The 15,150-nt window shown below is 31.8% G+C and overlaps 1 protein-coding gene across 1 annotated transcript in view; it reads left to right on the forward strand.

Annotated features, from left to right (window-relative positions):
* Positions 1–775: 775 nt before the first annotated feature.
* LOC131852460 (guanine nucleotide-binding protein subunit gamma-e) overlaps positions 776–15,150 on the forward strand; it is a 54,406-nt gene continuing 40,031 nt past the window's right edge. The window contains exons 1-2 of the mRNA XM_059203123.1: positions 776–1,287; positions 6,200–6,278. The gene's annotated coding sequence lies outside the window, so the exon portion shown is untranslated. The remainder of the gene's footprint in view (positions 1,288–6,199; positions 6,279–15,150) is intronic.

Genomic DNA, 15,150 nt, shown 5'->3' on the forward strand with positions numbered 1-15,150 from the left:
TAGAAATCTTTACTTTTTACTCACTTCAATAATCTGTTAAATTTTGCCTACCCTCTAAAGAAAGTTATATAATTCTATATAATAAATAAATACTAAACTTCGTAAACCTAATGGTTCATTTTATTAAGAGTATTATAATTAATACAGACGCTTTTAAATTATATATATCTACCATATTTGAGACACCAATACAAAACAAAAGTTACAGACAAACGACCTTCATGGTATATTAACAGCAGATGACACGGTACATGATATTTGTCCTTGTTCATATTACTTAAGTATAGTAAAAAAAATATAAATGTATAGACTATACTAGTCCATTGTATAGAGTACTAAATTATAGCGTACTCTGTATATTACTAATCTGTGGTAGTACATTATTTATAGACTATCAAATAGTACAATACAATTTAAATAATGATTATGTTTAATAATGAAATAGATATTTTGTACATTTATGTATAATATAGATATAGTATATAAATAATATTGTTTCTTATTAATTTCTTAAAAATCTGACACACAAAGTAAGAAATTATGTACGAAGAATGAACAGTTTTCTAAATTCCATTAATATTCTTACACGCAAAATAGTGACTGCAATAAGAACTAAAATTGTATTATCACGTTTTTTATACAGTGCATAGTGTATGTATGTAATTAATTGTCTGTTGCATGATACAATCTTACTCAAATGGAGCGTAGAATGCGGCAGCCAGCCTATACTGGGTTTGTATTACAGTGGAACTGGCACTCAACATAGACAGACGGTTGCTCTTTCATTAGGCTGTACGCCACGCGACGTTTGCCTACAAAATTGCGGTACGAAAAACTTAATTTAAAAACGTCACTGTCAAACATTTAGGCGCGAATTTGCTACGTCAAATTCCACAGATTTATAGATACGGGGCGGGAATGGCCAGATGTTGGTTATATGTTTTTAATTATAACATGTCTAGACAATATTAGACCATTAATCAGGCAAATTAAGTTGGTATCATGTTAGGTGTGCGTTGTGTCGGTTATTGTGTGTGTGTGCAGTCATCAGCTTATTGTTGTAATCGAATTAGCCGTAATTAAATTAGTACGGCGAGCGCCGTGGTAGATCTCGTCCGTATAAACAAATAGGTTATTATTGAGGACATTATGATATTGGCCTTCTGTTTTCTTTGTTTCAGTTTCGTTTTGTTTTGACTGTGTGAATAGTGCAATCATTAAATCAGTGTTTTGAATTTGTGATTTATCAAGTAAAACAACTTATTGAGTTGATTAGTCCAGATTGAAGTAAGAATTAATTTTAATGAATTTTGTAACAGTAGTAATATTTTTTTCGTATGTGGCAAAGCAAAGATCCAATACCATACAGCCCAAATCTTCTATAATATTTTAGACACTTCGTTAAAGCGCAGTTCGTATATCTTTTAATTAATTTATAGTTTAAATGTATGTCAGGTTTATTTGTGTATATAATATTTATTACTCTTTCAAACATTAGTTCCTCTATTATGTTAAAAACTTTATCTATTTTTTGTCTATAAATTAAAGAAGTATATACAGATTATAATCAATATTGAATTGAATATGTATGTTCAATTACATGAAATGCGTAGAAGCTTATATTATTTAAATCGGGATGTGTTCCACTTTATAATTAAAATTTCTTATTTATGATATGATTGTGAACAATTTTTTTATTGTAATTCATTTGAAATATACGTTCATACAGAGAATTGTAATATTTTTATCTATTTGTATGACTGGATTACCGTAATTACTAATAATATAATTAGAAGATATCCAAGGGATACTTTTCTGATTAACATCATATTACGTACATTTTTTTATAAAAAAAAATATGAGGTACAGATTTAAATAGCTAGCTATTATCCGCGATTTCATCTGCTTATTGAGATAGAAGATAATGTATGTTTGTATTTGTAATACAAACTTTCTTCTCGTGAAATATCATTGAAATAGTCGTATTTATAATATTAATATAAATAAAACGGTTTATATACTAGATAGAATCGGTGAGTTTTGGATCTGATATAAATATATCTATTTAGTTACATTGATAAACTGGAATCGACCCCGCTGCCCGTTCACTTTATCAATTATCCTCTTTGAAACCAAGGATGCCAACAATATGAAATTTTACTTCCGTCGGTATAAGGACTTTTTAACCTTGTACAGTTATATATGAGAATTTGACCTTATTTTCTTACAAATTTTGACCGCAATTTCACTTTATGTTAAGTGATGATACGGATTAAGCTGCAAGCTCAAATAGTGCCAATTCAGTTTTGACTTGAAACACCCAATATTATAAGAGGCAGGAAACAGTGCCACTGGGCAATAGTTCCACTCCTTAGCTCGAATAAGGAAAGAAGACGCAAATCGGTTGGTACGAACAGCAAGGATCTCAACATTGTATGGAGCCGCTCTTTTCTTGACGATGACGTCTTGTTATACGGTGCTGGAAAGGTCCTGGCCTTAAGCCTATAAGGCTATGGAGTTCCTGAGCACATTCACCGAAATGCACCATATAGAACACCGATAAACAAGCTACTTTACGTCGGTAGCTAAGACTTCGAAGCCTTTTAGCCTCAAATGATTCGTCCCTAATAAGTCTCCCAGTTCGTCTGTCGATTGAAAATGGATCCAAACACTATGATGTACGAGGATAGAGTTAATCGAGCTTATATACCAGATTTAGTCGCAGTGTTTATATTTTCGTTTAAGTCTAAGTGTTTTATAGTTGACAACCCTCTTAGGAGCTTATAACTTCTGTCGCCTTGAAGCAGATGTGACGGGGGACGGGACAAACTCCCAATTTGTTAATGTCAACTTCTTAAGGCTGCATCTCCTTGATTCCTCTCCTTACTAAACGTTCTCTGAATTTTTTTGTACAGAAACTAATTAAACTCGAAGAAATTTTGTCAATAGGATTTGATAACTTATATAGCGTTCCACATTAGTTAGATTTTCTTTAAACAACTTTTGTTTTAGTGAATTTATACGCAACTAACAAACGGATTTTCACTAAAAGAAGGACCTATCTTTAGCTCATTCGTATAAACAATCCAAGACTGTATAAATATTTGAAAACTGTACAAGACATTGTTATTATAATGAATTTTCAGAATAATGAAAAAAATCCCTTTAAATTTACTGTAGCAATACAGTAAGCTGAGTAGAGCAGAATGTAAATATCTACAGCAAAATTTCAATTGAAAGTATTGCTGTCCCGCTTAGGTGTAGGGAGACGCAAGGTCTTCGAATAGAGATAGAACGAATACTGAAGAATACTACATTATAGTTAATAATAATAATAATAATAATACATACCTACACACGCAAACGCGCATACACACACACACACACTGCACTTACTAGGTTTTGGCCCGTAAGTGATGTATAAACAAAACATACCAATAATAATAATAAATTTATTTGTAATAGATTTTGGGCACATACATATATGATGTTATACAAAATTTTTCATTGCGTGTTTCATTGCGTTGACACACTCCTCTTAAGCAATTTACTAGTATTTTTTATTATATTATTATTTAAACGTCTCATTAATAGGAATTAATAGAGAAGGCCCGTAAAGGGAGACCTAAATGGATACTTCACTTTCACATATTTCTGTCATCAAGAAGAAGGTAAACTGTGTTTATATTTAAAGGGACATGGCAGGGATATATATCTCTGATCGATCCCTCGTCCAATTAAACCTGGAAATTAAATTATGGCCTGAGCCGAGGTTTGAAACCTTAACGGTGCCCTCATACTAAAGTCGTACCTATCAGGCCGGAGTTGGCCTTCAGCCGATCCATAAGTCCTTCCGCGGTTTAAAATGCCATCTGCAACTCGCTCCCTATTGTTTGGTGAAGCTATAGAATTGAATACAGAGCCTTTACAGAATAGTTCGAAAAAGAAATGATAATGAGGTACGTAATTAGTTTCCGGGAATAACGACGCATAAATAGTACCACAAGGTTTTCATAGTGGTACCACTTCTTCATGTTATATGCCGTAGCTGGGCGATTAACTCGTTTGCCATTTCAATTATATAAAAAAAAAGAAAAAAGACGCTTGGACATATTATTTAATTTTGAGGACTATTAGAAACATTTTCAAGAATTCTGTTGGATTTTCTTTCGTAATAATCTTTCGGTAGGTTAAGTAAGAGTCACTACATAACTCTTACCAATACAGCTGTTATAATCATTGATGAATAATACAATCTAGAATAGATTATGATCTAATGCATAACAGAATGTAATTTCTTCTCTGCTAATATTATATTAAATATGTATGTATAAATATTAAATATTGATAAAAATTAAATAAAATTGTTTAATTGCTATTCTCTTTTAATCTACAATGCAATTAAAAGCATATTCTGTCTATCTATTTTAATATTCATAATAATTCTGAAAAACTGTATTAAAGTAAATAAAGAAACATTACACACACGCACAATTGTGTACGTTTAATGTTTCTTATATATATTTAGTGTTTTATAATAGAACCTGGATAACATTCAAACAAAATTGAAAATGTACTATAATATGGTTGATTCAACACATGATCCGCCAGTACTTGAGAAATTGTTTTTGAATTTGGAATTTATGACGAATTAAAGAAAGCTGAATCTAAATAAGAACTCAATCGACCAGTGAGGTGTTATGCGGTCGGTTTGATGCACTAACCGGTTATCTAGTAACATTGTTAATCGAAGTAATGACTATGACGTCATAGGGCTAAATTTAAATGCATATTTAAGATGCTGTAAAACGACTCGTTTACACTTGCACGTCATCGGTGCGCATCAAACGATGTTAAACATAACACGTTGACCGTGGACCGAGGAGTAATGACCGACCGTTCATTCATAGATCAAGGATGACTTCAGTCTGTCTGTCTTAAACAATGACAAACAATAACATGATGATTGTCTAATTGTTTGTCACATGGATTTGTAATAACCTTGAAGTTATTCTACAACCAATTTTATAAACTAATAATATCTCAGGACAATTCACACAGCGCCATCTGGTTCCTATCTAAGCAGATCTTGAGTAAGGAATGGATATAGGATGTGTGAGGAAACGCCACCACATATCCTATGTGGGTGTAGCCCACTCATGCATAAACCAAATATCTCCTTTGGAAAGTTTACACTTTTTCCCGAGGAGATAAAAACCATCGCTCCTAAGAATATCTGTAGTATCTAGTAGCGAACTTTGAAAAGGGCGAGCACAATAGATCTACCTAGGTCGCAGTACCACAGGTCGATGCACCTTACAATAGCCTAAACAAACCAATAAAAAAATGGGTTCAACTGATATAAATATGCAGATATATATATTTTGTAACTACATACATAATTGAATTTGAAATTGAAAACACCCAGATAAACAATCATACTCATTTATACAAAGGTTTGTATTATAAAGGCGAATTAGAATTAAAATGAAGGCAGTGTATTAAACAGCTAGACCATTGGTTTGGCTGGACCGTTAACAATGTTTATTGTCTGTGTGTCTATGTGTAACATTAAGTGAAAATCCCGTGCATGAATAACTTTTGCCATAATTGTTTACTGAGTAAGGCTTTGCTAAGTAAATATTATTTAACAGATGATTTATAAAGGAAAGCCCCGTATATTCTCCGATCCGAGTTTAATACTCGAGAGATAAATTTGAAAATTAAATTTATCTCTCTATATAATACCCAAATGGAGATGGACTGGTCACATAATAAGAGGATATGATGAATGGAGTAAGAAAGTGACAAGATGGTATCCCAAGGAAGGAAGAAGCAAAAGAGGCACAAGATTGGATGATGATATTAGGGAAGTGGCAGGAGTCAGTCAGAACAGAGTGGCTCAAGAAAGAAGAATGGAAACGAGTGGAGGAGGACTTTGCCGATAGGCAAACAGATCTGCAGAAATTAAAAAAAGATCCAAATATTAGAATTTCTATTTTGTTTTTAAGTTTTTAAAGTTTTACGTATGTTTTAAAATAATGTATAGCTTGATCTGAATAAAGGTTATAATAATAAATAATAATAATATGTGTACAATCCAATGTCATTGAATCGGAATTGTTTTCCACAGTACACCGACTGGATCACTTTTCCGTTTATTTACACTTCTCTTAATTTAATTTTAAACTTGTTACAGGGCATCTCATTTTTCTTTTCGAGCAAGAGAAGCGGAGAGCTCGAAAACCAACACAGAAATTAAAAAGCGAGCAATTAACGTAAGTACACTTATCTTGTTTTTAATTTGCTTCGTCAAATTAAGGCACTGTTTGTAACGCTAACTGCGTTTTTAATTATTTTAATGTTATTATTAATTTACCGGAGGGAGGTTTTGTAGTGTAGTGGATTAGTAGTTTTTACTCCAATAGACAAATAAGTTTTGAATTGGAACTGGGCTGATACCGTAAAACTTTATGCTAATTAGTAGATCCTAATTGACCTTCTATTGGACTAGGTGACCCGGTAAATGTTGGGTTGCAATATACATTAGTACCGCTATTAAAGATAGGGGATAATGGCAGAGGGGTGAAAATTTTGGGTTGTATGTATTTTTAAAACCAAATAGTAAAAAATTTTGATGTAAAATTTTGTCAAACAAAAATTTTGGGTGGACCCATTTTAGGTGTCTAAAAAAGTGTTTACGTGGGCAAGTTACGTTTCACTGTTGTCATACATAATATATATTTACAAACGAATATTTTGGTGTCGACCAGATTCAACCTCTCGACCTTAGCAGTCGAGTTGAGTTGTAAACCACTGGTCCACAATGTATAACTTACTTAAAACTCGTCTTAACTTGCCTTGTTTTCTGTCACAACTTCCCTTGGTGTTTGGAGAGTTGTGACAAAGGGAGTAGTTTCGGTTTTCGTAGATTTACTCAGAAATCTTATATCTTTAATTGACTTTGATGACTAATTTTAAAAGAGCAAGGATTGTACTTGAGGCATAGAGTTCATAATCGTGTGTCGGGATTAATTCACCCTTTTCACGTTAGATGGCGCTAGACCACTACTACGTTCTATTTATTCACTTTATGTGTAAATGTAATCTAAAATAAGTTTATTGAACAAACGTCTTAAATACAATTACCCTTCATTCAGTAGTGTTTCAATTTTTTATTCTTAAAACAGTACTTACGTAGATATCATATTAATTTTTATAATATTATAAACGCCAATGTTTGTGGGTATGGATGGATAGATGGTTGAATAATTGTTACTCTTTCAAGTAAAAACTATTGAACTGATTTTGATGAAACTTTAGAGTAATATAGCTTATACATCAGAACAACATATAGGCTATGATATATAAAAGCATATTATACAAATTGAGCGAAATATAATGATAAATGTTGCAGACGCAGTTGCGCTGGCCAGTATACACTTTTATTGAGATTGTCACGACTCTCCTCAGTCTCCCCTAACATGTTCGCCATAACTCACGAAGGCTTTACCCGCGTTTGCACCCCGTTCATGGTAATTTTGTAAAATATAAATATAACAGAAACATGGATGTTGCGCCATCGATTTTAATTAACCAATTAAGCTAAGATGGCAACCCAATTTGGAGCGCAGCAATTTGCTAAATGACTCAATATAAATAGCGATTAATAATAGCCGAGTAATTTCAACCGCTGGAATTAACAAGCGCAAATTCTATCTCTCGACGGCCGACGGTCTAGCGGTTTAGCACTCCAATAATCGCGGGTTCGATGCTACGCACACAAGCTCTGCTTACCTTGGGACTAGATGGCGTTGTGTGAATTGTCCAGTCCTTGGAAACTATTGCGATACTGAATTTGCAATGATTTGATAATTGACCTGACCTCATGCTCATCTTATCACCTATCTACTGGCGCCCCGCCAGCGGTTTACCGTTAGCGCAGGTGGGTGCACCATTCCATTACATCCATTAAACAAAAAAAAATCGTTACTTTCGAAAATTGGTTGATCCCTGATGATGATGTAATGGGTGATGGAATGAATGGACTGTATCCGTGATATAAATCAAACAATGGATACATAATGGTAAATAATTATAATGAAGATACATATACAAACGGTTGTAAGACAGAGGCAATAAAAATATATGACAATTCTATAAAGAAAATACATTCAAAATTGATAGAGAATATATAAAAATGTGTAAAGAATTTGCAACAGTCTCTATATAATAAATTAAGTTCAGTCGTCTGTGTGTCTCGCACTAATATAAAAGCATTAAATGCCACCTAAAGATATAAAACAGGACAGCAACTGTATCTGACGGTACAACTCACCGTCTCCAGTCGGGTAATTCAATTTGTCAGGTCACTGCTGTCCGCAATATACAATTTGAGTTGCTCTAATGATATTAAAATCCTTCTTGACGTCTTAAAAGATTTTTAAATATTTTTTAATAAGTGAAATAGAAATAGAAACTATATTTATTTAATGTAACTGTGCCCGCGACTTCGCTCGCGTGAAATTTATAGCCTATATGTTATTATTATTGTTATTTTTTTATTTTATTTTGGCACATAACAGTCAATACATATACAAGTAATATAATATAACAATATGTTGATAGAAAATCCCAAACAGTGCCGAAACTTAAACTAAACAAATAAGTGTTAGTTATAAATAGTTGTTAGTGTTATTCTGATGTATAAACTATATTACTGTAAAGTTTCATTCGTTCAGTAGTTTTTTGCATGAAAGAGTAATAAATATCCATACTCACAATAGATAATAGAATAGATAATAATAGAAAATCATTTATTCAAATAAACTTAATTTAAGCACTTTTGAATAATCATAACAATTTGTACCACTCGTTCGGAAAGCTGTCTCATCACAAGAAGAACGAGCAAGTAGGACTTGTGTGTTACTCTTTTAAATATTCCTTGTAAGTTTACATTTACAAGTCGAAACGTGTGAATTAAAACTACCAACAAGCACTAATTTTTTGGGTCAAATATAAATATACAATAAGATTAAATCAGTCGTAGTAATAAGAGCAGACCAGTCCCTACAAGCAGCACTCGTTCACGAGTATGACGGATGAGCCAGCCATCTCTGACCATATTTTAGGGAGCCCAATGACCCGGCCCACCACGCCGCCACATGTCTGGACATTTTAGTGGAATGAGTAGTCATACTCATTCCACACGAGCACGTCACAGTTACAAAAAATACTATATGGTAGTTACATTATTCGCACTTTACATGAGGATGCATTTTACAAACTTTAGCATTTATAATATAAATAAGACACTTATGCATTAAAAAAAAAATCTACGTGTTTGTATCAGTTATCTACTACTCATAACATAAGCTTTAGCTAGCTTAACTTGGGTCTAGATGGCGCTATATGAATTATTCTGACATTATTATTATTTTAAATATGTTTTATATGTCTCCCTTTTTATGTGGGATAATACGTTTAAACACTCGGGCCTTAGCCAAGCGGGGATGACTCTAAAAGTTATATGAGAATGATGCATGAGATGAAGAAAGAAATTTCCTTACAATACGGTATGTGTTGAGAATGACGGCTTTTTGTAATAGTTCTATTGTAGAGGATTTTCTATTATTAAATTAAAAAACCATTTATTCATGTAGGACATTTTAGACGCGTATGTACGTAAAGATTTTACATTAAAATTTTAATTTTTTTCCCTACCGTCCAGTTCGGTATATAAATCCAATTGAGAAGAACTCGCAAAAAAGGCAATTAAATTTCCTTTTTTTTTAAACCAGGTTATTTTACGATGGTTATTTATATAGATGTCTATGTCTAACATTAAATGAAAATCCCGTGCATTGCCAACTATTGCCATGCACGCTCGTCATTATTTCATAATCATAATAATAATAGTAATAAATAATAATAATAATAAATAACAATCCCTAATATAATGCAAGGAATCCAAAGTGTAAATTATTAATTGAACATAATTTTGTGCTATGGACAGCAGAGAACTAATAAATTGGATTATACCATCATCTCTGCAGAGGAATTGTATTATGTCACCCGCTATGGATGCTGTTTAGTTTAATTTAAAGGAGATGGGACGAGATGACTGACATCTTTGTTAGGGTTATATATACTTACTATCTGTACAGCGACTTCGTATGGAATTTAACTTTATATTTCTAAAATAAAGGTAGATTAAGTTACTCCTTATTACATCAGCTACCTGCCAATAAAAGTCCCGTCAAAATTGGTCCAGCCATTACAGAGATTAGCCGGAACAAACAGACAGACAGACAAAAATTGTTAAAAAAATGTTATTTTGGTATATATATTCCTATGCATGTAGTAAAGAACGGTTATTTCAATATTACAATCAGAACCTTCAATTTTATTTATATGTATAAATGTATAGACAGATAACTAACAGCGTATTTTTTTTTTAATTTTGAAATAAATAATTTTTTTTAAAGTAAATAGTCTAAAATACTTATTATAACAGTCTGCGACTGAAAGTTTCGAAGTTCTGTCAAAATCGGTGCAGTCGATCTCTGCAATGCGAATCTTGCAATAGACCTACATGAGTATTGTATATAATTTGAATTTGAATATGAATTTCGTTATAAATTATTGTGTAATAATTATGTAATGTAAATTTTTTGTGTATATATTTTAATGCCACATGCATTAAAAATACATACACAAAAAAATTGCAAACATTACATAATAAATTTTGTTAAAAAAATAAATCTTAGGGGTGGACAACCCTTATCACTTAGAGGTATCAAACATATATAGCAGCCGATTCTTGACCTACTGAATATGCATATAAAATTTCATAAAAATCGGTCTTACCGTTTCGTAGGAGTATGGTAACTAACATTGTGACCCTAGAATTTTATATATAAGATATTATATTATTTGAGAGTATTTTCATCTAATTAACTATACTGAGCGAAATGTGGGTTAACAATGAAGCTGACTACCCCGTCAATGATAACAGCCGTGATGTTATATTTTTATACCGTTATACATAAATCTGTTTTAAAAGTTGTTAATTTTTTGTTGTTGTGTGAAATTCTCAAAGTAGACACGAGAATGTATATAATTATAATAAACTACAATAGGCTATTGAGATATTCCCATAGAAGCGACTATAAACGAGTGGAATGATGGTAAATGATACCATTGTCCGATTAAAGGCGTGATGTTAATTAGGATTACTCTTGTAATAAATAATGAGAAACTTCCAAATTATTAGGATTTCTGAGGCATGGTACTAATAATAACCATGGACAATTAACACAGCGACATCTAGTCCCAAGATAAGCAAAGTGTGTTAGGGGTACTAGATAACTGATATAAATATATAATAGGTAGTTGTTTTGTAATAATATACATAGAAAACACTAATAGTAATGACGCAGGACAATTCATACAGCGCCATCTAGTCACAAGCTAAGCAGATTGTGTAATGGGTACTAGACAAATTATATAAATACTTAGATAGTTCTTTTTTGTAAATGCATACATAATAAGAATATAAATAATAATAATAAATAACCCTGAACAATTAACACAGCGCCATCTAGTCTCTAGCACATCTTGTGTTATGCGTACTAGTACCCACAACACAAGATGTGCTTACCGTGGCTTATAACTGACATAAATACTTAGATACTTTTTTTTTAAATACATAATATACATAGAAAACACTAATAATAATGTCGCAGGACGATTCACACAGCGCCATCTAGTCCCTAGTTAGGCATGCGTGTGTTATGGGTACTAAACAGCTGACATAAAAAAAAAACATTGACGAGTACTTTATGTATGATCCTAAATTTTTATAACTGTTTGTAATTGTACCTGACATGAGTATATAGGATATATATATTTTGAAACTATTAAATATGATAATGAGAATTAAAAACTTTCATCGTGTAAAATTAAATAAAATCAAAATTAAAAATAAAATAAAATACTACTAATTTGATCACGTGACCGCGCAGTTTATATGAAGTTTTTAAAAAATATTTGACAAGTTGTTCACTTTCATAAATGTATAATTATAAATACTTAATTGTTTTTCAAGTCAATAACGATATGACTACTTGCAATCTTGAAGTACGGAACCCAATTATTAACTAGCCGATACAGACTTACCTAAATTTTCATATATTGTGGGAAAAATAAAAATTATTTTGTGTGAAAGTGAATAATTACCCTATTATTCTCATAACACAACTACTATAAATCATTCACAAAAAAAATAGCTGTATACCACTACAACTTTGCCTACTATAGTTAAAAATCGAATTAAAAAAATATGTATTTATGTAGAACATTATCGGGATGTCATGTCATACCATCTCCACCAGATAGCTACCTCGGTAGAGAAGAATTGGCAAGAAACACAACTGGTAAATTTAATATTAATTATATAATTTAATTTTAAAGGGTTAATAGCAGTGATTTTCTTCTAATTAACTATACTGTGCGAAACCATCTGGGTTAACAATGAATTCACCAGGAATCTAATATGAGCAGACCTCATGCTGATCTTATTGTCATTTTTATGCACCGTTATACATAAATCTGCGTTGCTGTGGCTAAGGTTTTTTATTGCGACTATAAATTGAGATGTACCTATCCTATCTTTCAAGTTGGATCAAATTGCACACAATGTGTAAATCAAATTTGCAATCGGTTTAGTAGTTTAGGAGTCCATCGCGGACAAACAACGTAACGCGTAATTTTTATATATATAAAGCTAAACAAAAATAATCACTATTTTCATGTATTTTTTTTATTTAATAGACAATACACACTTGACAATACAAACTACACTCCCCCAAGCCGACTGGTCCTCGTGGGGGAAAATGACCACAACCCTCTAAAGAAAAAAATAAAAAGAAATAATACTTGCATGAAAGAAAAATTAAATGATTTTCAAATAGCAACTATCAACTGTTCTCAGAAATTATTAGAATTAGAACTGGCAATAGAAGAAATAAAATGGGATATTATTGGCATCAGTGAAATGAGAAGATTTGGAGAAAGTATAAAGGAATACAAAAAATATATATTATACTATAAAGGGGAGACGCCTGGACTGTATGGAGTGGGTTTCATGATTAAAAGAAATCTTATAAATTATATAGAAGAACTCAAAGGAATCTCGGAACGCATTACAATGCTTAATATAAAACTACCTGTAAATGGAGTAAAGGAAGAAGAGTGGTCCATTATACAGGCGTATGCACCAACGGAATCAGAAGACATAATAAAAATCGAGAAATTCTATGAAGACCTCCAAAATACTATTGAGGACGCACATAAAAACATCATTGTGATGGGCGATTTTAATGGACAAATTGGAACACAAAATAACGGAGAGGAATATACTGTAGGAAAGTATAATAATAAAGAAGCCAAAATGGCACAAGATTAGTAAACTTCGCATTAGAAAACAGATTAAGTATCCTTAATAGCTTCTATAAAAAGAAAACATCGAAAAAATGGACATGGATCTCACCCAATGGACTGTATAAGAATGAGATAGACTATATTATGTCAAACAATAGAAAAGTATTTAAAGACATATCTATCATAAACAACTTGAATTTTAATACGGACCATAGAATGATTCGGGTGACACTGACAACAACACGCCTCAAGCAATCAAGAAAATTTCATAATAAATATTCAGCTATTCAATACAGAGATGACCCAGAAATACTGCTTCAAAACCTCCAAACTTCAATAGACGACAGTGAACTTATAGAAAAAGAAGATATATCAACACAAGAAAAATATAACAACTTAATAAATCAAATAAAATCTGTAACCAGAAAAACAAACACAAAACATAAAATTGTTAAAAGTCTCGTAAGCAAATTGCAATGTATGAGGACCTCTTATCAAAAACGAAAAGTAAAGATAATAAGAATATCATATATAAGTAAAAAGATTAACGAACAGCTTAGGAAAGACAGAAAAAAAAACGTTGAAAATTTGTATCAGGAGGAATAAAAAAGGCATTGAAAACTAAATAATAGAAAAAAATGGATACCAAATATGAAAAATAAAGACGGTAAAAATACAGGTAAAAGAGAGGAGATCATAAAAATTTGATCACTACCGAAATTTATATCAAAGTTTCTCACGCAATGTACAAATGAGTACAATATGTACATTACCAGATTACGACGCAATCCTTGACATAGTAAAAGAAGAGACAGTAAAATCTATTAGAACACAAAAGTTTGATAAAGCACCGGGATCTGATCTTGTTACAAATGAATTACTAAAAATTACATTACCAATAATTGCTCCAAAGCTTACAAATATATTTAACGAAATTATTAAGACAGAAAAGATACCTGCGGATTGGACGAAATCTACAATTATATTACTACATAAAAAAGGTGACAAAGGAGATATAGCAAATTATAGACCTATTAGCTTAATGTCTAATATTTACAAGATATTTTCAAAAATTATATTATCTCGAATAACTAATACATTGGATGAAAATCAGCCTATTGAGCAAGCCGGATTTCGTAGAAATTTTTCAACTATAGACCACATTCATACCCTCAGACAAATACTACAGAAATATAAAGAATATAATAAGACTTACTACCTAGGGTTTGTTGATTTTAACAAGGCATTCGATACACTAGAACATGATTTTATCTGGGAAGCATTGAGAACACAAGGTGTACAAGCAAAATATATACGAATTATTAAAAATATATACACAAAGAGCACTGCCCAAGTGAAATTAGAATTAACAGGTGAAGAATTTACTATTAAAAGGGGTGTACGACAAGGCGATCCTATCTCACCTAAATTATTTTCGGCCGTAATAGAAATGATATTCAGAAACTTGGAATGGACAAACAAGGGACTAAAAATAAATGGGAAGTATCTCAGCCACCTGCGTTTTGCAGATGACTTAATTCTATTTTCAGACAATCCGGAAAGCTTACAAACAATGCTACAACAGCTAGCGGAGGAAAGTGATAAGGCGGGTCTATCAATGAATTTAACAAAAACAAAAATAATGTCAAATTCCCCACAAAGAAACATCATAAAAATAAATAATGAGAGGATTGAATATGTATCTGA

The sequence above is a fragment of the Achroia grisella genome, unplaced genomic scaffold (genome assembly GCF_030625045.1).
Source record: "Achroia grisella isolate CSIRO2021 unplaced genomic scaffold, CSIRO_AGI_Agris_v1 utg853, whole genome shotgun sequence".
NCBI lineage: Eukaryota > Metazoa > Arthropoda > Insecta > Lepidoptera > Pyralidae > Achroia > Achroia grisella.